Source organism: Anabrus simplex, chromosome 1 (assembly GCF_040414725.1).
Source record: "Anabrus simplex isolate iqAnaSimp1 chromosome 1, ASM4041472v1, whole genome shotgun sequence".
Lineage (NCBI taxonomy): Eukaryota > Metazoa > Arthropoda > Insecta > Orthoptera > Tettigoniidae > Anabrus > Anabrus simplex.
In genome coordinates, this window is record NC_090265.1 from 762,543,087 (window position 1) to 762,566,019 (window position 22,933).

Sequence of the window (22,933 nt, forward strand, 5' to 3'; positions counted from 1 at the left end):
ATATTTCCCGGATGCATGTGTCATGTTGATCGTAATATTTGTTGTTTTATGAAATATGCCTAAGATCTTCAATAATCTCTTAAACCTACATGGGTTGTCATATCAAGTGGACCGAGTCATATTTTAAGAGGCTTATAAGAATTGTGTAATAAGCTTATTGTGCTGAAAGAAGTAATATGAGGCCCTATCACGTATTAGAAATGACAGTGAAGTAAGCATTTGTGCGATGTGAGCACCAGTAAGAGGGCCAGAATAAGAATTTTCTGCAGATAGCACCAAGTCTAATTGATGTATAAGCCTGTTGCATGTAGCACATCTGCGAAAGTCTGTTGAATTAGTAATGTAATGAATATTATGGCCCGTAGCCAATATATAATATTGATAGCGATAGGTGTTCCAGACTTAAGCCTCGAGGAAGCAGAGAGAATACTCCCTTCACATGTCTGTGTTTGCACTTCGTCAGCTGCGGGTTATTTATAGCCAAGGGAAATGGCCGCTTACTTGTTACAAACCCGAGGTTTGAGAGCCTATGGGTGTAGCTGTGACGTCATGACACGGATGTCTGAAAGTTAAGAGCTGAGTGTTGTCTGTCGAGAATACAGTAGAACAGAGATCTTTTATATTACGGTCCCAATAGATGTAATATATATCGAACTGTCAATGTCATTCGCAGAGATCCGCAACTTGTTTGATATATCGGCATGACATAATATATTAAAGTTCCTCTTATTTTTATCTGATATTCCTCGACGATAGTGTGTAAATAGCATGTTTCTGTGGTATTTGTAAGATGTTTAAGAGCACTGAGGCATAGATTTGTGTAGATAGAAGGAAGTTAGTGACAGACGTGACCTGCCCAGTGTGCAGATTCGTATTTAAATATTCATTTACTTATGTAAATGTTACGATGGTTGTTGCAGCGCTGGAAAGGATTAGGACGATGATGTCTCCTCTACACCAAATATATGTCATAACAAAACGACGTGTACAAGATGTCTATAAATGAATAATGATTGTCACATCCATCATATATGCCTTGGATATTTGTTTATTATAAAATCCGAGTATATTTTAATAAACCAGGGTGTTAATCTTGAATGCAGCTAAATTTTGAGTTATTTTTGGTTAGTGTTGGTTCCCACCTCGCATTCTTATCATGTTTTTAATTATCCTCTTCATGCAAATTCATTTTTTACCCTTTTTTATGACCCGACACCCCCTGTTTGATGCTGTTTTCCGGAGCTGATGGAGAGGATACTATTTGCAAGGTAAGCTATGTGCCATGTTTATTCACTTGTGGTGGATGTATTGTTCACTATGATGCACTTAGTTCAATCTCGGCATTAGCCTGACGGGAACAAAGTCATTATTGGGCACAATACGTTGTAGCGATCTGCTCGAATAATTTTTGTAATAATAAATTTGTAACAATCTTGTATCTTTCATTCTTTTTCACCACATTCTAGATGTGTTTTCTCGGCTTGTCCCTGATGAAAATACAATCTTCTCGATATTTACGGTTAGAATTGCGTCTTGCTTTTTATGTTCCCACGGCATAGCGTCCATTTTTGTTCCACGATGTTAACTGCTAACAGTGAAATGGCACAATATCAATGTTCGAAGTGAGGACGTTTCTTTTCTTAAAGAAAGGCCTTCTTTGCTTGTGCTAGTCTGCATTTATGTCCTCCTTACTTCTTCCATCATTATTTATTCTACTACCCAAGTAACAATATTCATCTCTTTCCTTTAAGATTAAATTCCTAATTTGATATTTTATGCATCACCTGACTTCGTTCGACTGCACTCCATTACTTTTGTTTTATATGTAGGCATCCTTATTTATTAATTTGAAATTTATTTATTTATTTATTTATTTATTTATTTATTTATTTATTTATTATTTATTTGAACACCTTCTGTGCAATCAAAGTAATTGTATGACAATTATTATTTTCGAAACCGACTTTCAACCTATTAGGCCATGTTACGTACATTTAGTACATGTTGAAGAGATGTTAAGTACAGAAAAAAAATGGCCAACAATGGGTTCGGATCCCACTGGTGTCTGGTTGGCCATTTTTTTCTGTACTTAACATCTCTTCAACATGTACTAAATGTACGTAACATGCCCTAATAGGTTGAAAGCCGGTTTCGATTACAATGTGGTCGTGAAAATTCAATTTTTATTTTATTATCACTGATACGTATTACATTGTGGTGAAAACTTGATCGTAGTGTTCGTTTACAGTGCAACAGTGAATGTCATTGAAATGAAAGGGGTTGATTATTAATTTATTTTTTATCATGTTTTGCAACTCCTCTTTTACTGATATTTTAGGATATGTATTGTGTACGACCTCCGTGGCTCCGTCAGCAGCATGCCAGGCTCTCACCGCTGAGTTCCGCGTTTGAAATCCCGGTCACTCGATGTAAGATTTGTGCTGGAAAACGCACAGGCGGGACAGGTTTTTCTCGGGGCACTCTGGTTTTCCCTGTCATCTTTCATTCCAGCGACACCCTCCAATATCATTTCATTTCACCAGCCAGTCATGAATAATTGCCCCAGTGGAATGCGACAGGTTTCGGCAGCCGGCACAATTCCTATCCTCGCCGCTAGATAGGGGCTTCATTCGTTCCATTCCTGACCCGGTCGAATGACTGGAAATAGGCTGTGAATTTTCAATGTTTACGACTAAGCTAGTACATAATAATATTAAAATGGTATGTGGCCTCCGCAGAAGCCTGATCCAGATCTTTCGACTAGACGCCTTATAGACGACGTTTCTGAGAATAGAGCTCCGGAGCCATACAAGTAAACCGATTAATAATACATTCCTTGACACGGCCGGGGATCGAGTCCGGGCGCCTTGGACCTAAGTCCAGCATGCTAACCATTTAACCACGGAGGTGACTATGGTAGTACAGAACATGTTCAAATAATTTAAATAAATAAATAAATAAATAAATAAATAAATAAATAAATAAATAAATAAATAATATATCAGCGAACTCTGAACTCTACCAACAGTCGGAAACGGCTAGCACAAGCGTGTGACGTAGGCGGTTGAAGTTTTATGGGCACTTTCTGAGGTTTACGAAGATCTTTTTCACTCGTAAAAAGCTATAAGACTGGAATCATGTGGCTAAGTGAAGTAAGAAGAGACTTAGCTTCCGCCTGGATTTCCAATACTGATGTCTCAGACAGCCCTACAGTTTATAAATTGGTAAACTCGTTGTCTCCTCTACCGAGGTTTGCTAAATTCCGCAAACGTCTTTCACTGGAATGAAAGGAAAAACTACTAGCAGGACTCAGGAGGTATTGGGACCGATAGCGAGCTTCCAAAAAGAACTAGTGGTAAGCGCTCCCTAATGGGCTTAAATCACTATTACAAATATCATGTCAGTGATGAGACTTGAACAGACTATCCCCCACCCCCTGCCAGTAAAATACTCCAAGGAGGAGTCAGGAGGTCCATGTTGGGCGCGTTGGTTGGCGACCTTGTGTCAGGTTGCTCACTTCCATCTTTCCTACCCAACCTCCCTTGGTCAACTGGTGTTTGTTTCCGACCCCAACAGTATCAGATTTGAGGGAATTGGGGTGTCTTCATTTTTACGGCGTTCTCGTTTGGTCTTCTAAGTCTGGATGGCTGTGCTTCCTCTTAAAACAATGATTACCACGACCATCACCAAGACGGTCTAGAGCAGCCTACTTACATTGCTAACCACTAGAGCAGGCTTAATGTGTGTGGTCAATATGTAATCTTCGCTCAAGTACCCATTATCCCTAAAGTTGATTGCAAACAATTTTCATCTTAGAAATGCTTAGCGCATGTAAGTCCCCTTCACTTCCTAGTTCGAGACTGCACTTGAAGACTCTTGTCAGGTTTCGATCCAATGATCTCATGAATAGAGTCAGTGTGTTGGCGAGCAGTAAATAAATTAGTAAGGGTAACATCTTTGACCTCAAGCTCCTAGTAGTACATAACTATAGTATCGCTCACTTGTAACGCGAACCCGCCGCTCGCCACATGTTCTTACCTCTTCGTATCATTTTTAATTACTCATTCCTGTTTCTGCATACACATACCTTCTTCCGCTTCTTGCGCTGCTTTCCCCCCAACATTCGGGGTCGCGGGTGCGATTTGTGTCGTACATATGGACATAGTCCTGTTTGCTGGTTAGCAACCCAATGTGAAGGGATGTGTTCCCTATTGCGTGTTTTTCTCATTGTTTCTAGTGCTATGTATGTGTGGTAGTGAAAGTAAAACTGGACAAGAATTTTCTCTAAACCGTAATCAGAAAAATGAATGATAGAACCTTCAAAGAGAATGGGCAATGAACGTGAGATTTTCGAAGAGAAGCGTGACGTTAATTTGGTTCGGCATTCACGTTATGCTGGCGGTCCTGTGGTTGAAATCATGATGCCCACAGTCACATAAAAATCGGAGCACCCATGGCACAGGTCACGTAGTAATGGTGTAAAGGAGAGGGCGTTTAACTCTCTGGTAAGACCCCAATTAGAGTATGTTTCCATGGTTTTCCGTGGTTTCCCATTTTCACACCAGGCAAATGCTGGGGTGTACCTTAATTAAGGCCACGGCCGCTTCCTTCCCATTCCTAGCCCTTCCCTGTCCCGTCGTCGCCATAAGACCTATCTGTGTCGGTGCGACGTAAAGCAACTAACAATATATTTAAAAAAAGAGTATAGTTCCAGTGTATGGGACCCTCACCAGGATTACTTGGTACGAGAGCTGGAAAAAACCCAAAGAAAAGCAGCACGATTTCTTCTTTGTGATAGCGTTACGAAAATATCGTTACGTTTGTGGTGGGAATGTTTCGAACAAAGGAGACGAGCTGCTGAACTAAGTGGTGTGTTTCGATCTGTCAGGGGAGAGATGGAGCGGAATCACATTAGTGAACGAATACATTTGTGTGGTGTTTTTAAAAGTAGTTAAGATGAAAACATGAAGATAAAGTTGGAATTCAAGAGGACAAATGGAGATAATTATTCGTTTATACGGAGAGGAGTTAAGAATTGGAATAATTTACCAAGGGAGATGTTCAAAAAATTTCTTCCGTTTTTTAAATTGTACAATTTGCTTTGCGTCGTTTCGACACAGATAGATCTTATGGCGACGATGGGAGAGAAAATGTGTAGGAGTGGGAAGGAAGCGGTCGCGGCCTTCATTAAGGTACAGCCCCAGCATTTGCCTGGTGTGACAATGGGAAATCACGGAAATCCATCTTTAGGGCTGCCGACTCTGGGATTTGAGCCCACCAACTCCCAAATGCAAGGTCACAACTGCGCGCCCCTAACCGCACGACCAAATTGCTCTATTATTTCCAAATTCTTTGCAGTTATTTACGAAAAGTCTAAGTAAACAGCAGACAGGGAATCTGACACCTGGACGACTGGTTGATTGATTCATATGAACAGTGACGTAATGGGTCCTCGCATTCCACCATCCTGACGACATTGTCTTGTTTCCTACACCCAGACAGTTCTTTTGTTGCTCCTGCTCTGAAGCTCTCGACGCTATCCCCTTACCCTTCCACGACAGTGTGGCCTATAAGTACGCACAAGCCCTGGGTATTTGATCAGTGCTCTCGTAATAACATTTTAATTGGTAGGAACTGTTGTGGTATAAAACACGGAGAAATTAAAATCCAATAAGAGTAAGCAGGAGGTCTTTAATTGGTGCGTTCGGAGAGCGAGGTAATTGAGAGAGGAAGCCGGAGCCCATTCTATTGTTTGTTCAAGGTCTCGAACCGCGCCCTCCATCTAAAACAGTAAGGGGTAGCCACACTGCGACTTGAAGAAGGTCTGATGACGTCACGCTACAGGGGCGGTGTTCTCGCTCCTCTCACGATATGTAGAACCTAGAGTGTTAAGGTAAAGGAGACCAAACATCGAGGAGGAGTGTCTGCAGTCACCACTGATCTGGACTTAGATCAGTCGCCCAGGTGATAAATTCACTATATGTTTTACCTAGTCTTTTTTAAAATAATTGCTAAGAATTTGGAAATTAATTGAACATCGTCCGCCTCTGTGGTGTAGTGGTTAGCGTGATTAGCTGCCACCCCCGGAGGCCCGGGTTCGATTCCCGGCTCTGCCACGAAATTTGAAAAGTGGTACGAGGGCTGGAACGGGGTCCACTCAGCCTCGGGAGGTCAAATGAGTAGAGGTGGGTTCGATTCCCATCTCAGCCATCCTGGAAGTGGTTTTCCGTGGTTTCCCACTTCTCCTCCAGGCGAATGCCGGGATGGTACCTAACATAAGGCCACGGCCGCTTCCTTTCCTCTTCCTTGCCTATCCCTTCCAATCTTCCCATCCCTCCACAAGGCCCCTGTTCAGCATAGCAGGTGAGGCCGCCTGGGCGAGGTACTGGTCATACTCCCCAGTTGTATCCCCCGACCAAGAGTCTGAAGCTCCAGGACACTGCCCTTGAGGCGGTAGAGGTGGGATCCCTCGCTAAGTCCGAGGGAAAAACCGAACCTGGAGGGTAAGCAGATGATGATGATAATGATGAATTGAACATCACTAACGATAAATTATTTAATTATTTTAGTCCCCAAGTTCTTTTTCTCTGTCAAAATTTGTCCTGTTGAATTCGAACTTTATCTTCATATTGTAATACTTCCTACTTTTAAAAGCACCAAACAAACTTATTCGTCTACTAGCGTCATTCTACGCCATCTCTCACTGTTAGCTCGGAACATACCACTTAGTCAAGGAGCTCACCTCTTTACTCCCCAGTCTTCCCAGCCCAAAGTTTACACCATTTTGGTAACGCACCTCTTTTGTCGAAAATTTCCCAGAATAAATCGAGCTGCTTTTCTTTGCATTTTTTCCAGTTGTCGAATCAAGTAATCCTGGTGTGGGACCCATACACTGGAACCATAATCTAGTTGGAGGTCTTACCAGAGATTTATACGCCACCTCCTTTACATCCTTATTATAACCCCCAATTACCCTCATAACCATGTGCAGAGATGTGTAACCTTGATTTAAAATCCGGTTTTTGTGATTACCCAAATGAAGATCTTCCCTTATATTTTCACCTCGGCACTTACTTTACTTAAGTTACTTTTTACCCCATCAAACAGTAATTAAAACTGAGAGTACTTTTCCTATTAGTGAAACTCAAAACCTGACTTTTAACCTCGTTTATCATCATAACGTTACGTACTGTCCATCTCACAACATTATCGAGGTCATTTTACAGTTGTTCACTATCGTGTAACTTATTTATTACTCTGTACAGAACAACATCATCTACAAATTGCATTATCTCCGATTCCACTTCTTTTTGAACATTATATATATATATGTATAAGAAAACTTAAAGGTCCAATAATACTGACTTGAGGAATTTCTCCCTTATCGCTTTACCCTAGTACAATTATCTGAGGTTTCTTATGTGAAAATATAGCCACCCATTCATTCACTCTTTTGTCTAGTTCAGTTGCAGTCAATATTGCCAGTAGTCTTCCATGATCTACCCGATCAAATGCCTTAGATAGGTCAATCTGGATACAGTCCACTTGACCTGAATCTAAGATATCTGGTGTATCTTCCTGGAATTCAACAAGTTCAGCTTTAGTGGAATAACCTTTCCTACACCCGAATAGGTGGTAAACGATATCAAGGAGGAATTCGGAAACGGAATGAGAGTTCAAGGAGAAGAAATCAAAGCTGCGAGATTTGTTGTTATTTTATCTCTGTCCGGCTCTACAAGTCTCTTCATGATTTACAAGGATCTTCTGATATCAGCTATTTGGCCTCTCCTGCCGACAGATTGGACTGAAAGCTTGCAGTGGTTTTAGTAGAACTAAACTAAGAGCAGGGACTACGAATCTGGAACTGGTATATCGTACAAATATATGGAATGTCTGTTTCCCTAGTAAGTGAGACTGAATCGAAGTGCAGAACTCCTGGACGTAAGTATTTTATTATTTGCTATTTCTTTAAAGTCACCATAATACATGGAAGATATGCGAAAGGTAGTGGCTGTGGTCTTAACACTCCAATAATGCTTGGCGTTTCCCTTTGCCTTTAATGCCCAATCTGGGTCAATTTGACTCAAGCTATAAAATGTTTGGTGTAATGATTTTATTGTTTATAATATCTTTTTAAATTAAAGATACATTATTTACGAGCAGTAATATTAATTAGAGATCCAGCCATATGGGCAACAACGAGTAGCTTCTTCATAAATTACAAAAATACAAGAATATTTGAAATCCTGTCAAAAATTTACATTCATGTATTGCAGAAAAAGATAAAAAAGAAAATTACAGTGAAGAGAGGGAGAGAGATTTTCTCATGTCTTTTAAAATTTCTTTATATTTCTGTATTGTTGGTAGTCCTACACACACATTTTGAGCTTTCCATTTCCTCGCATTCAGAGTCACTGGATGCTGCTTCTGCTGGAAGTATGAAATCATCATCTGATTCATCCGTACTCACATTTCTTCCATGAGATTCTGCCTCCGTAATATTTTGCAATTCTTCCATAATTTCATCTTCACGCAAACGTTTACGAGACATCTGCTCTCGTGAGAAGCAGACAATGACCACATCATGCCAAACAACAACAAATAAATAGGAGCATTGTAGCTTTTCCTTCATCTAATGCCATTGTTGACTGAGTAAATGCGATGACGCGAGGTATTTGACAATCGGAGATGCCATCGCTTACAAAGACGTAGGTCAAAATGACCCCGTGTTTAACGTTCTAGGAAAACTCTTCTTTCTTCGAAAATTCCATATTTATTAACCTAAGATTTTGTAACTATGAAATATTCGCAAAGTGAGTAAGTCAAGCAAGGGAGTTCTAGTTGGTCAAGTTCAAAAGTTAAATATAAACTCTTCAACTTCAGCTCCGTCAAAATTGACCCAGGTTGGGCGTTCTAGTGTTAATTAAGGTTCAGATGAACATGGGAAACCACGGAAAATATTGTCTTCAGGGATGAGGAAGGTGGCATTCCAACCCAGTATCTCCTGAATGCAAGCTGACAGCCGCGCGCCCCTAAAAGCACGGCCAATAATGAACTCTGAAGACTCGTCACGATAAGGAGATCTTTAAAATAAATATGCGTGGCTGATAATAGGAATATTGAGAAAAACTTCACATGTGTACTTCCGCATGAAAGAAACTGCCATGACAAGAGCCCAATCTCCGATCCGCGCAGTGTTCCGCCAATGAGGTCTATATCTGACTCACACAGCCCACCTATCAGACCCGCTCCAATACCGAAGGGGCTCACAACGCGACTTTCCTTCCTCAACATTAACGACCCGCTAACCAAGACAAACAGTGAGATCTAACCACCCGCACACTCCTCTATTCAAATCAGCTGGGCATTTTAAAATTATTTCCCTGTCGCTTTTAATGTTGTGGGGTTTTAAAGCTGATGCTGCAAGGTGAGCCTGTCTGTATATTTCATGTTACCGCTTAGTCTATTTCATGACATTTCTTCATTCTGAATGTGTATTTTATCTCGAGGTAACACTTCCATTAACGAGAAATGTTCAGCATGCATTCTCTCATCAATCTACACTGAAAAATGAGTACTAGGATAAAATGTTCAGCCTCAAAAATTAAATATTGAAGAAGACAATATTGTAAATATTATTAGTCGAGAAATAAATCGTATTGTTAGATCCCATAACTCCCCATACTCTGAGGTTTTATCATGGAAACATTCAGAACATCGCAACAGGTTCTTTCAGATACAATGCACCATAAGTAATTTTTTTAATCCCGCATGTAATACCTTATCAACATATCAAATTAAAAATTAAGTTACCAACTACCCCAAAAATGCACTAGGGTAAGGTGGTACATTTTCGATAAAAATGTAATTAATCGTGCACTCACACTTTATTTGCGGTACTATCAACATTATTTTACATTGAAAATAAAGTATCAACCTTAAACAACTGCACACATCTATATAAATAAAGTTGTAGGGGGTCCGCTGTCTATAATTTCTTTTGTTTTGCCAATTTTTCAGATATTTATCCCTTTTAGGTCAACTCAAGACCGAATCGGTGGTTTTTAATTTTCGTGTCTGTTTGTCTGTCTGTTTATCTGTTTCACCATCACGTCGAAACGGCTCAGTAGATCTTAACCAAGCTTCATATTTAGATTATACTCATCCCGGGGAAGGTTTCGATATGCATATCATTTTAAAATCTTTGAATAGATGGGGGTTTATAGGAAAACCAGAACGGTTTTCCTCCTTTTTCACTTATACTATTGATTTTCTGTAGACTCTGTGGACCTTATGTGAAACGTCTCTTCATTATAAACAACTTTCGTTATGTTCATAATTTACCTTACTCTTCACATGACGGAGAAAGTTACTATTTTCTGCGGGTATCATACTCTGCACTGAGTGACGACAGACGGACAACGAACCTACAGGTTATCATGGCTACGTCTCTGACTGCTTACCAGCAGGGAAGTAACGTATTGCCTTTTTCCTCATCATGCTTTTGAATTCATGGTTGTTCCTTGGGTAGAAGGCAAGAGAGGCGTCAATCGGCCTATCTGCGGGATATTGGTGGAATATCGTTGGAGGTTATAACCGCCCTCGAATAGATTAAGTAATAACACCATAGTCATCTTCTTATCTTTTTACCTAAGAATTACTGCGCCTAAATTTCTCCTCTGTTACCGCTTTTTTATATCCATAACTCACACCAGCATAATTTATTGAGGGGCATTTCATTTTCCAATACATTCACTTGGTATGTGAATTTGTCCTTATCCGGCTGTTCTCAGTTATCCATTTTCTATTAATTTCAACTTTTCTTAACTGTATTATTTTCTTTAATTACTACCAGTGCTTAGTAGCGTGTGTTTCAGTCTCCAGGTTTATCAGTGATTTGAAGGTGTAAGATCGGCATTTACGTGTGGAACTTTCAACTAAGTGATAAGTAAACTACCGTGCTACGAACAGCCAGTTCAAAGTGTATCACAAGTAATTAAGAGCATAATCCTTCTTGTAAATATCCATGCCAGGGAAAGGAAAGGCAGCAACAACAAACAGCCCAGTGAAGCGCGCCCTACAGGAAGCTCTGAGAGACAAGGAAGCACTCGCCACGCTAGCAAACATCATACAAGACCAGGTAGCCAGGGCCGTTATAGGCCAACTTAAAGCTACGATAGATTTTAATACGAAAGTAATCGAAGAGATGAGGGAAGCGCTCGAAGCCAGAGACAAGACAATATCAGACCTCAGGGAACAGCTCGAAACTAAGACCGATGCTCTCGAACAATATCAGCGGCGGCAATCACTGCGTATGTTCGGGGTGCGTGAATCGAGTGCACTCTCTCTCCCTCAACTCGTTCTACGCCCGTCCACGTCTTTTTGCGGCTGGGTGGCGCTCTTCTCTGCGCATCCTCAGCCGACCCACACAAGCAAAATTGGGCTGACGCCTAGTTGGTTGTCGCCTCCCCACTATGGCCTCTTCCTGTCTCGTCAAGAACGTGGACACTGCCTATTCTCCCGAGGCGATCCGACAATGGCTATGTCACTCTGGGGTCGCTGTTCGAGTGGTTCTCCGCCTTCAAGATGCTTCCTCTGGCCAGCCCTCACCGGATGTCGTGGTCTTCTTCCACGACCCTCAACTGGCCTACTTTGCCGTCGTCCGTGGTGACCTTCAGCTCTTTGGCCGCGCGTATCAAGCTCTTCCTACCCCAGACCATATCTTGAGCCAGTTGGCCTCCGATCCTGACTTTCCTATCGCTGTCCCGGCTCCCTCCCGTCCTCCTCCCGTTCCCCCTCTCACACCACCGCTGTCCACCACCACTACCACCATTGTCACTACTTCTGTTTGTCTCTCCCCGTCTCCTTCCACTGCCACTCTTACCTTCAGTCATCCCTCTCCCATCATGTCTACCCCCCCCTCTTCTCGCGCTACGACCGTTCAGAGTCCCTCCCTGCCTCCTCCGGAGCTTATGGATACCGCCACCCCTGCCCAGCTGGCCTCTGCCACTGCGTCTGCTGAACCTGCGCCTGCTCCTCTGTCTCCGTCGTTCAGCTGTGTTCTTCGTGGCGTTGATCCTGCGATTGCCGAAAGCGACCTTCTGCACGATCTTCACCAAGCGGGGGTTCCGGTACGGCGTGTCTTCCGCATCCTCAATGCTCAAGGCCCGACGTTTATGGTTCGCCTTCAGCTGCCCACCACCGAGGACGTCCACCGCTTGCTGTCTGATGGCGTTCATCTTCACCGGCGGACCTATCGTGTGGAGCCTTCTCGTTCCCCTCCCCGCACTGACCGCTCTCCTTCCCACCCCCCCTCTCTCGCTCACTCCCTCCCTCGCCCCCCGCCCACCCGCCGCCCTCATCCGGCCTCCCGCCTCTCTCTATCCTGGAAATTCTCCGTCTCCTTGCCACTTCCATCACTAACATCACCACCAATCTCTATTATCTCCTTCTCCAATCCTACCCGTGTCCTTCTCCCTATACCTTCCCCGCCACCGCCCTCCCCGTCCCCCCACAACCAATGTAACTGCTGTCGCACCTCTTCACTTTAACGTTCTTTTTCTGTAATGCGCGCCCGAGGTACATTACTCTTAATAAAGTTCTCCTCTCCTTTTCCTCTCGTGTTCGCGGGGTTTGCCTGTGCGGGGTTCTTTGGGGGGCTTCGCCCTGGGTCCCGGCTTGTTGTGATGGTACCCTTGCGCCAGTCTATTTCTCTCACTGTTTCCTTTTTTGGTGTGTACGACACACGCCTCGGTTATTCCGTTCACCTCCTACCTTCTTTTCCTGCTCTATGGCCCAAGAGCTCCTTGGTTGAGCTGATGGCCCGCCCCTCATCGCTGAGGGGAATGAAATAACTTCTTGACGACGACGACGACGACGACGACGAATCGAGTGGTGAGGACACGGACAAAATTGTCATCGAGCTAGCTGACAGTATAGGAGTACATTTAACGCACGAGGACATAGACAGAAGTCACAGGGTAGGCAAGATGAGTACAGATAAACCGCGTCCGATAATAGTGAAGTTCGTGTCGTACCGCAAACGGAACGAACTATTCAAATCTAAAAAGAAACTGAAAGGAACGGGCAAAACAATTAGAGAAGACCTCACCTCAATCAGGATGAAACTGTTGCAAGAAGCGATCACTAGATTTTCTGTGTCCAATTGTTGGACAATAGACGGTACAATTATTGTGAAATACAATGGTGTGAAATATCGTGTGTCGAGTCGAGCGGAATTGGACAGGATTAAATAAACCGACAGACCGAAACTAACATGGCACTACACATTTTACAGTTTTAACTAACTTAGACATTAGTTTTTTAATTACTAGACTCTAATTACTATTCAAACTATTACTTTTAGATTATATCTTCATTAGATTTTCATATAATAACTAGGCAAGATAGCGTACAGGTTGGCAACTCAAAGTGAGAGTGCTGAACATGCTTCTATTTTCGGCAAGGTTACTGAGCGGAATCTCCACTCCCATACCTACACAGCCCCCTAATACTAACCTCCTTACAAATGCTTTTAACAACTTTCCAAATTCCTTACAGGTAGTACATGCTAACGTTCAAAGTCTAATTCTTCACTTCCACGCACTCCGCAACATAATTGCTAATGTCAACCCTCACATCGTCATGAACGGGGAAACCTGGATGAAACCTTGGTTGTCAGATTCTCTTGTCCACCTCGAAAATTATACTTTGATCCGAAAAGATCGCACAGGTAAAGCCGGCGGCGGAGTAGCTATGTATATTAGGAACGACCTAAAATATAAAATAATCTACAAAACAATTAGTGAATACTGCGCAAGGCCTGAGTTCATGTTCATTGAAATTTTGGTTTTAGGTGCAAAGTGCTTACAGAGTGTTGTGTATCGCCCACCAAAGATTGGATACATCACCGACCTTGAAGACATCTTACTTGACCTCCTACCCAGGTATGAGCATTACTAGGAGACATCAATACTGACATCCTTAACGACAAAATGACTGAGACTAAACAACTAATCAACATATTTAAATCTTGTAACATGACGATTTTGCCACTTAACCCAACACATCACACAGCCACGTCACATACTCGTACATTACTGGACTTAATTGTGACGAATAACCTTGACAGGGTATTGACCCACGGGTAAATGTCTGCTTGCGGACTATCCAATCACGACTTAATTTGTTTAGCTTATTCACTTAAATTCCCCAAGTACAGACCTAAAAAGTATAAATAACGAAGCCCTATTAGAAGACGCTGCAAACATACCTTGGCATAATGTCCATATTTTAGATATAATATGATAAAGTGGAGTTCTTAAACACATAACTGCTAGCTCTTTTTAATAAACGCGCGCCAAAACGCACTGCTCGCGTAACACGCCCTGCGGCTCCATGGATGACTCAGGAAATACGAGACTTAATGACAGAGAGAGACAAAGCTTTCAGAAAATTCAAAACTAGCCAAATACCAAACGATTTTGACCTGTACAAGACCCTTCGTAACAGGACCACACAGGCCGTAAGGAATGCTAAAATAAGACACTCATAGAACATTTTGCTAGCCCAAAATACGACAACAATCAGGAAAACCGTAAAAAATGGGCATAGGTGGAAATAAAATACATACTGCTGACATTAAACTATCACTGGATGATTTAAACCAATACTTTACTACGAGGCCCGTTACCATTGACGAGACAACAAAAGAACAGACGATTAACAAAATTCTACACAATGGCAATACAACAATGGAGGCGAACAGTTATATTTTTCCCTCGTAACTCCTGAAGAAGTGAGACAAATTGCACGATCAATAAAGACAACTGCGACAGGATGTGATGAGATTATTCCATAGTTACTGTTAAAAACTCTAGACGTAATCCTACCAACTCTAACCCACATCACTGATAACCGGCATATTCCCTTCCCTTTGGAAATATGCAATTGTTCGCCCACTCCCCAAGACCAACAATCCAGTGGAACCCAAAGACTTTCGATCCATTTGGATTTTACCATTTCTGTCCACAATTTTGGAGAAAATAGTTCACAGACAAATAACCGCATATTTAAATAACAATATGCTTCTTGACAAATACCAGTCTGGTTTTAGAAGCAATCATAGCACAACTACTGCACTGCTTAAAGTTACAAACGACATAGGAGTAGCTATGGATAAGGGAGAAGTTACTGTTTTAACTCTTCTAGACCTTGGTAAGGCCTTCAACTGCGTTGACACGGACATACTAATAGCAAAATTACGTGCTCTTAATTTCTCACAAAGCACACTATCCTGGATGTATTCCTATCTCTCTGATCGCCGGCAGTGTGTATCTACAGGTGACAATTTACCTTCATGGCAATCTGTAGAGACTGGAATACAACATGTGTCACTGCTAGCGCCACTCCTATTTTCGATCTTCATTTCAGGACTAACACAAGTAATTAAACATTGTCAATATCATGTGTACGCAGACGACATACACATATATACACATGCACATACTCGTTACTCACCGAGTGCAATAAATAATATGAATGACGGCCTAGGAAGAATATGTAGGTGGACCGATGACCATGCACTAAATATCAATGCCCAAATACCGCAGTGTATTCTTTTAGCTGCCCAAAAACCCACGCACGACTTACAGACGTCCATACCGACTCGGTAACATTAAGAGGCACTCATTTACAATTCAAAGACACAGTTAAAAACTTAGGGATGATAATGGATAAAAACCTTAGTTGGAACGATCATGTAACAGGTATATGTCAGCGAGTGTTTTATTCCTTACATTCCCTTAAAAAACTCAGAGATTTACTCCCCCAAAATGTAAGAAAACTGCCTCACTTTCCATCAAGCTCCAAACGGCACATAACGTATACGTCCGATTTATTTCAGATACACCAAGGTTTAGCCATATTTCTCCCGCATTTGTTAGGCTTCCATGAATACGCTTAAGAGAGCGACGAAATTTACACACTCTTTCCTTGTTACATCGTATACTGAACCTTAACACACCTGAATACCTTGCCACACAATTCCATTACCTAGCATCACCTTCTAGTATTCCTACCAGATCATCATTCACCGCTCAACTGGCTACAGTAGATCATTTATAGTCGCCGCCAGCCGAATTTGGAATTCCCTACCTGCTGAAATTAGGAGCGCGCCAAACCACCTCCGCTTTAAGAAACTCTGTCAAACCTGGTTAATGAATAATAATAATTTCTTATAGCATATTAGGATTAGATCATAGCTGAGTTATTAGGTTAATTAAAACATTTAATTAATACCTTAAGATATTAAACTGTAGATAATTTAGTGTATATTTAACTCTTCATGTAGGTGTATGTATGGTCGGACAGCATAGCAGGCTTCATAGCCTGAGTCCCGTCTTATAAAATAAATAAATAAATAAATAAATAAATAAATAAATAAATAAATAAATAAATAAATAAATAAATAAATAAATAAATAATAAATAACTAAATATGTACGCGAGTGTTGGAACCTACTGAATATATTTCCACCAAACTTCATATTTAGAATCCACCTGTCCTTGGGTAGGTTTCAGGGCAAATATTGTTTCTAAATCACTGAACTGACTGGGGGTTTATACGAAACCGAAACCGTGATTTTGCACTCCCTCAAAATATACACAACCAAACTTAATGGAAATTAATTTCTAAACCTTTCTTCTCATGTGCATCGTTTCGATACGAGGATTAATAAGGGAGATATTATTAACGGACCGTTTTTCGGTAAAAGTCCCTTCGGACTTAACTCAAGAGCGGGTGCGTGTAAAGCGTATTTCTTACAACTTGAAAACTACTGAAGATATTCGAACCAAACTTTATATTTAGCATCCACTTGTCCATAGGTAAGTTTTAAAGGTCAATAACATTTCATGTTCCCGGAATGGAATGTGGTTTATAGGGAACCAAATGGTGATTTTACTCTTCCACAATATATACAGTACAAGACCAACCTGACTGGAAATCGACCAAATGTGATGGAATTCCATTTCTAAATTTTTTTTCATGTGCATTTTTTCGTCAGGAGGATTAATAAGGGAGATATCATGAATGGTCAGTTTTACAGGTTAAGTCCAGCGGACATAGCCCAAAAGGTGTTGTATGTGGAGCAGATTCCTTATCTATCTATATAAATAAAATCGTTACGACTGTGTGCCTCTACATTGACTATTTTGGCGAAATTTTCGCACAGCTACCCGTTTAAGGGGTAATAATGACCATCTGCATATTTTTAGTTAAGTTTCCTGAAAGTCCTAATTTTTACCCTCCTCGCCCAAAATCCAGATTGCGGCATAATCTGCCAGACGAAAAAGTAAATTGAAATTTGACGAAATTATACGTTTTAGCCTGTAACGGACGGAAAACTTCCAAGATCTTTAAATTTTTCACTTTTTATCCCCGAAGAATATCGAAATATGGAGGCAAATTTAAAGATGGTGCAGACCTTCGGGAAGTTCTATCACATAACGGAATGCACAATCTCCGTTCAATTTGGAATGATCTACAACCTATGTCTTATGACTTTTTGTCGTATCTGTATCTCTTTTACGTTTGATTTTTCTCTGTTAATCGATGTTAAGTAAATTTGGACTTTCACATGCATAATTAATATTTTCAATCACTTATAGGAAATATAGAATCATCAAACTCTTCACGAAAATTGGACCACCCAGTAGTCATATGTGAGCCGAATGCTATGTATGAAGCTGTCACATAATTATCCGAAAAGTAATGCAATGTGAGATAATATTACAAAAATGTACCCTGTTGAACGTTTCTAACTCAATCTGACAAAAGAATAGATGAGATATCATAGGACCAGCCCTTTAGGCCACTAAATCCGCCGTCTTATGGTACAATCCTTTGTCGATATGACGTACGTTTAGCAGCAGTTAATCTGTAAACGAAGGTCTGCAATATTGTAATCACGCATATACTTTCGTATGTCGATTTATATATATTCACTGATGTCGATTTGTAGCGATCGAGAAAGGGTGAGTCTGGTATTGTAATCAGTACTCCCCACACCGACTTTGACTGGTAGTAGGAATGGGGTCCTTCTCCAACTCCTGTGTAACTGGCATTAGTAAGGAAGCCTACCATTGTAATGAATAGTTCACTTCTCGATTTGACTTGCAGAAGGCAAGGGAGCATGCAGTTTTGTTTAAAACTCTCCTACCCGATTGTGTTGGCTGTAGGCAAGGGTAGCCGCAATTATAAACAAATGTCATCATCTAAATTGTGACTGGCATTAGGCATAGTGCCCTGCTATTTTGATGGAAACTCACCAGCTTGGTGTGACTGGCAGTAAGCTGGCTGGCAGTAGGAAAAAGGGTTTGACATTATAATGATAACTGCACAACTCAATTTCGACTGATCGTAGGGTAGTTGCCTGCCATTATAATAGAAACGCCTCAACTGTTATCTGTCTGGAAGTAGGAAAGGGGGCTGCCATTGTAACGAAAACTCCCCAAATCGATTGTGACCGCGCAGTAGGCAATGGGGCCTGCAATTATAATGTAAACTTCCCAACTCGATTGTGAATGGCAGTAGGCAAGTGAGCCTGCCATTATCATAACAAATGCATAACAAACACTTTACATTGGAAAGAGCGTATGGGGACCTCCCCATGCTGTTTCTCGGATAACGCTAAGAGACATGCAATTTTAAAACAATCTTATTTACTGCATTTACCGTATTTACTTCGATATTCGAATAAAATGTAGAATACCGTAGCGAAGCAGGGTACATTTGCTAGTTAATTATAATAGTATTTAAATATACCCTCATTATAAAAATTGTACGAAACATGGGAGCATGTCTTTGTTGTACCTATGGTATTACAATTCTGAGCACACAAAGTACAATTTGGATCACACCCATTTTCCATACACAAAGCATCTCTTTCCTTTTGCCCCAACACATATGATGACACTCATTGCAGTCTTGGCATTGAATCCATGGTCCTTTTATCACCGAATTCTCACAGTTATAATCCAGATGACAAAATCTGCTCTGGTTGTCTTTCGAACGTTCTCGTTGAGATTTATCATCTCGAAGATTTGTGCTTGACATGCCGGTTATCTTTCAATTTTTGTTTGCCCTATTGTTATTCGTAAAGAGAGATATTTTGAACTATACAGACTGAAAATGTGATCTGTTGTTAAATGGGATAAAGATATTACATTTCATTTTTGGCGTGTATTTCCTTTCAGGTGATGGGAAGATACTTTTCATAGATTCATCGGATAACCGCTTGTAACATTAAAAGTTGAAGTTAGAGCATTTTCCATAATGGTTGAATTATCTAGTAATTAATGAGTCCTAAATTGCTGTCATTCATTACATTCGACGAGAGGATGATGATTGATTTTGGGATGACTCTTTGAATGAGTCTCAGAAATCAAATGACTGAAGGTCATGAAGGTGCATAATAAACCATTTCATATCAACTTTCTTTTCTGACCTTCTGTGCGGCATCTGCAGTGAGAAAAAGGCAAACATGTGTGATCGAAAATGTACCCCATGTACTTCAACAAAGGTTCCTTTAAGCTAGTTACAGAGAAATGTATTTAGGTTCGTAGAGAGATTGCATTATTATAAATAGCACTTTACACTTCAAGACCAGAGAGCTTCAAACTTATAACAACGTGAAATAAAATGAAACACAGTTCACATTGCAATGTAAAATTGGCTGTTTCTTGTGAACTAATAGAAACAAATGTGTTGTTTTTCACATTCACACAGGAGCTGCTTAACTCTTCCTACAGCTGGTCGCACGTACCGTAAGTGGTACTAACATTTAACAATGAAATTTAGCGGGATTTCTAAATTTAATCGGAATTGTACTCATATGCGTCATAAGAAAATCATACAAATCAAATTAATGTTTTCAGATATATGAATTGTTTTCTCCAATAATATTAAAAGTTTATTTGGTGGTTAGCAATCCATTAAGAAATTGGGAGATCTGTCTTACGACGTACATATGCTGGCAAAAATCCAAAGGTCCATGTGTAGCCATACCGCGCTTATTTATACACTTATTATTTCCCGTTTTCGTACTTAATTAATTTCTTGTATATCACTTTAGTTGGAGGCGGTAACATAACATCCACCATATCCCCTGCCTGTCACAAGAGACGACTAAAAGAGGGACCGCAGGCTTGAAACATGCTCGCTTAGCATGCTCGTAACATGTAGGTTTATCTGTGATTGCTAAGAGCTTGCATTAGCTCTCGTTTGACTTCACTAAACTGAATATTAACTATTTCCCAAACTGTACCGCAGAGGGCAGCGCCCCTGCTTTGTAAACAGATGGTCCTTCCTTCCGCGAGTCTTTTATCTCCTTGACTTGACGTTTTTGTTGTTGTTATGACCTGAAGGAAAGAAAGAAAGATGGAGTCGCCTCTACTCGGAGTAGCGTTTATGAATTATCGATGGGTTTTTATCAGGTATTCATATTCTGATTTTTTATTGATCAGCTTCAACCTCAGGTAATGTGAGCCTGTGTTTTCACTTTTATTTTACACTAACTGACAGAGCAAATGCACCACCAAGGAGGAGTGGTTCGAAAGGGATGAAAGTTGGGGAAAAACAGAGACGGCACGGACGAATAATTGATGTTTATTTCAAACCGATATGCAGGTTACACAATGCGCACGGCATCGACTCAGTAGGATGTAGGACCACCGCGAGCGGCGATGCACGCAGAAACACGTCGAGGTACAGAGTCAATAAGAGTGCGGATGGTGTCCTGAGGGATGGTTCTCCATTCTCTGTCAACCATTTGCCACAGTTGGTCGTCCGTACGAGGCTGGGGCAGAGTTTGCAAACGGCGTCCAATGAGATCCCACATGTGTTCGATTGGTGAGAGATCCGGAGAGTACGCTGGCCACGGAAGCATCTGTACACCTCGTAGAGCCTGTTGGGAGATGCGAGCAGTGTGTGGGCGGGCATTATCCTGCTGAAACAGAGCATTGGGCAGCCCCTGAAGGTACGGGAGTGCCACCGGCCGCAGCACATGCTGCACGTAGCGGTGGGCATTTAACGTGCCTTGAATACGCACTAGAGGTGACGTGGAATCATACGCAATAGCGCCCCAAACCATGATGCCGCGTTGTCTAGCGGTAGGGCGCACCACAGTTACGGCCGGATTTGACCTTTCTCCACGCCGACGCCACACGCGTCTGCGGTGACTATCACTGACAGAACAGAAGCGTGACTCATCGGATAACACGACGTTCCGCCATTCCCTCATCCAAGTCGCTCTAGCCCGGCACCATGCCAGGCGTGCACGTCTATGCTGTGGAGTCAATGGTAGTCTTCTGAGCGGACGCCGGGAGTGCAGGCCTCCTTCAACCAATCGACGGGAAATTGTTCTGGTCGATATCGGAACAGCCAGGGTGTCTTGCACATGCTGAAGAATGGCGGTTGACGTGGCGTGCGGGGCTGCCACCGCTTGGCGGCGGATGCGCCGATCCTCGCGTGCTGACGTCACTCGGGCTGCGCCTGGACCCCTCGCACGTGCCACATGTCCCTGCGCCAACCATCTTCGCCACAGGCGCTGCACCGTGGACACATCCCTATGGGTATCGGCTGCGATTTGACGAAGCGACCAACCTGCCCTTCTCAGCCCGATCACCATACCCCTCGTAAAGTCGTCTGTCTGCTGGAAATGCCTCCGTTGACGGCGGCCTGGCATTCTTAGCTATACACGTGTCCTGTGGCACACGACAACACGTTCTACAATGACTGTCGGCTGGGAAATCACGGTACGAAGTGGGCCATTCGCCAACGCCGTGTCCCATTTATCGTTCGCTACGTGCGCAGCACAGCGGCGCATTTCACATCATGAGCATACCTCAGTGACGTCAGTCTACCCTGCAATTGGCATAAAGTTCTGACCACTCCTTCTTGGTGTTGCATTTGCTCTGTCAGTCAGTGTATGTTTATCTTGTGGCTGTTTCAAGTGCCTTGTAATCGCGATTGACTGATATACGTCTTTGCCCCGCGATATGAATGGGTGTGTGTTTGCGGGCATTATTGTGGTGGTGGTGACGAGGTAACTGGGTCTCTACGAGAATTGTCATTATGTGCACGACATTATACTTCTTTATTGCCACCAAATGTTAGTAGGCTCTGGGTGTCGACACGGAGATACGTCGTACCCAGCGCCTGTGTTGGTGGGCTTGTACGTGGGCCGTGGGTCCATATCGTCCTGCTTATAACACATTTTGCAGTGTCCACGTTTCTACGTCGTGTGCGGGAACTTTCTTATGGCCAGGTGAGTCATACTACATGTGTTTGCGATCTGTTTTGAAAAGAGGTTATTGACCCTATTGTTGCCCGATATCGACAATGCCTGAATGTTTGTGTGTATGTGTGAGAGCGAGCGAGGGGCTAAATGGATGTCGTATCGGTCAGTTAATTTATGTTTCCTTTTTTATTTATTCCTAGTACACTTGTTTTTTCACTTCGAGTGCGGTGTTTATTATTTTTATCTTGGTCTATTTTATGACCGTTTTGCTCGTTCTTACGGCCGCCATTTTGTTTCATTTCAATTCGGGTGATGCGCACACTCGCTTTATTTTCTTTGCCTTTTGTGTGCTCTTTGGTACAGAGATGCTGCACTCCTGGCCATCTCGATACCTTCATTGCCTTAATGTAACTATTGTTCGCTCTACTCCGAGAGGCTGCGTGATCTTTTATGCTTGTGATGGTCATTGTTGATGCTGTAATAATGATGGAGGTTTGAGTATTGTTTGTAAAATATAATGTGAACTACTTCGCGGAAAGAAATGACCAAAATAAGTATGTGAGGATCCTTCCTGTTGTAGGTGTTTAAAGATGTTGTGAAAATGTCAATTAAGCCGTGAGCACGTCTCAAGGT